The following is a 2,667-nucleotide window of genomic DNA, read 5'->3' on the forward strand; positions in this document are numbered from 1 at the left end:
ACACACACACACACACACACACACACACACACAACTGCTCCTCACAGTACTAGCTTAAAAGAACATAATTCTTGCCTGTTCTCAAATATTCCTATTCAAAACTCCTCCATCAACACTAATGCCCAAGAAAATGAAATTAAAGGAGACTTGAGAGAAACCTATCTGGTTTCTTTTGGAGACACTGTCAAATTTTATTTTCTTTCATTAGATCAATTTTGATTTCTTTGGGGCCTTGGTTATGCTTAGAAATTGGAACCATCTTAGCAAGTTTGAATGAAGGAAAATCTCACAGTAGATTTAGGCCTACTACATCTTTGGATGTTTATGTTTTTTTGTTGACATGAGCAGAGAATTTGGAGTGTGCCCCTTGAATGAAAATAACCTTTTCAAAACCCAAGAATTTCCCTCTTTTTTCTCATCCCCATCAAATCTTTTTGCTGGTTTTGAGGTTCCATGAGGATCTGGGGAGGGGGAACAGGGTAGAGGGAGCACCATTTTGATTGTCACTCTATGTCCTGACTTGTCCTTGATTGGCTTTTTAAAAAATGACATAAGCCTACAGAGAGACAAAAGTGGTAGAGAGGAGATGGTACTGGACTTGAGGTCAGGAATAAATCCACTAACATTCAAGAAGACTTGTCAAATCCCATCTCTTCACTTAATGAGCTCTGGGACAATGAGTAAATCATCTAATCTCCTGAACCCTTTAAGAATCTCTCTAAGATTTATTTATGAAGTTAAAGATGGGGGGGAGTGTCACCCCCTTAAGGGCAGGGGGGACAGGACTGATTTCAGTCCCTCAGGTGGGAGAGGAATGGTTAAAACTTCTCACAGCCTGTTAAGGTAACATTCTTGTTCTAAACAGGAATCTGGCCTGGCTTCCATCAGTGATGCCGACTCAGAGTTTTGGTTCTCCAAATGTCTCTGGATAAAAGGAATTGGTGGTGAATCATTCTCATCCTCCACATGACTAACGGTGACTCCAACAGTCTCTTGAGGTGAAGGTGCCTCATTTAAAATTTTTCTATCAAACTGTCTCACATACTTCTCTTCTTTGAGTTGTGGGAAGTTTGTCCAAAATCTCTGGCTCCAGCTCGGGAATTTAATCAACATATTGAACAAGTAATTTCTAAATTGTGCTTGTGATTGAAACAGCCTTATAGGAATATTAATCGTTTGAAGTTGGTAGCCAGAAAACATATAACATCCTAAATTTTTATTGCCCATTCTAGATAATGGTGACACATTACTGGGAAATGCAGATGCTTCCTAACTCCATAAATTGGATGTTGTTTATAATAGCGTGGCAAGAACAGAAACACTTTATCATAAGAGATGCTGTCCCCATGGAAAATCATTGTTGCTTACGTACTTGATAAATTGGTCATCACTCATAATGAGAAGAGAAATTGATCTGGCTTGTTTTATTTACAGGGAATTGGGCAATATGTTATTTTCTTACTGTACTGGTATTTTTCCTACCATGAGGATTAGATTTCTGCCCAAGTGTAACTCTAACACAATTCCATTAGTCTCTTTTTAACCCTTACCTTTTGTCTTCATATCAATTCTTTTTTCTTGAATTCTTATCTTCTCTCTTAGAATTCATGGGTTCCAAAGCAAAAGAGCAGTAAGGGCCAAATAATGGGAGTTAAGTGATTTGCCCAGGGTCACACAGCTAAGAATTGTCTGCGGTCAGATTTGAACCCAGATTCTCCTAGGCCTAAAGCTCTAGCCATTAATTGCCCCTTATCCCATTAGTCTTAAAAGCTCAGACAAAATGCACATTGCATATAGGTCTGATGCTGCCTGTTCCCATCATCTCTTTCATAATGGAATCTTGGACAGTCTCACAGATATTCTGCTGAGATAAATGCTGAATTTCTCATCTTACAAATGGACCAAACAAAATGGAAAATGATGAAAAGGGACAAATAATTATTGTCAAGTAGCTATTTGGTCCACAATGGAGGGACCTTGACAATTTGACTTGTTCCTGATGCTTTAAAAATGGAAGACAAATGCCGGAGCTATGAATCTTCTTGGTTCTCTTAGCCTTGGTTGGTTGTGAGTTGTTCTGGACAGCTGACATTTTTTTGGCCTGTCCTTTCACTCCCAAATGGTCCCCAACCCCTTCCCATTGCCCTTGGGAATATAAACCTAGAAGCTGCTTTAAACAGCTATTCCATGGTGTCACAGCAAGTGATGGATTAATCTGATTCATTATCACTGTGCTGGGTCCAGCCAGTATTGCTATTGGGAAACTGTTGTTTTAGCTCTCTCATAATGCTTTGGGGCAGGAATACATCCAATTCTACCCACTCCAGAAAATTTTTCCCACCCATTATTAGGAAGTCTTCATTTAGGGGCAGCTAGTGTCTCAGTGGATAGAGAGGTAGACCTAAAGACGTGAAGTTCTGAGTTTAAATCTGACCTTGTGTGTGATCCTGGGCAAGTCACTGAACTCCCACTGCCTAAACCTTACTATTCTTCTGCCTTGGAACCAATTCTTAGTATTGATTCTAAGATGAAAGGTAAGGATTTTTTTAATAGCAGAATATCTAGTTAAAAAGAAAATATATTTCTTGGCTTTTTAAATTTTATTTTTATTTTATTAAATACTTCCCAATTATATTTAAAATTACTTTAACAATTATTTTGAGTTCC

Source organism: Gracilinanus agilis, chromosome 5, assembly GCF_016433145.1.
Source record: "Gracilinanus agilis isolate LMUSP501 chromosome 5, AgileGrace, whole genome shotgun sequence".
NCBI classification, from domain to species: Eukaryota; Metazoa; Chordata; class Mammalia; order Didelphimorphia; family Didelphidae; genus Gracilinanus; species Gracilinanus agilis.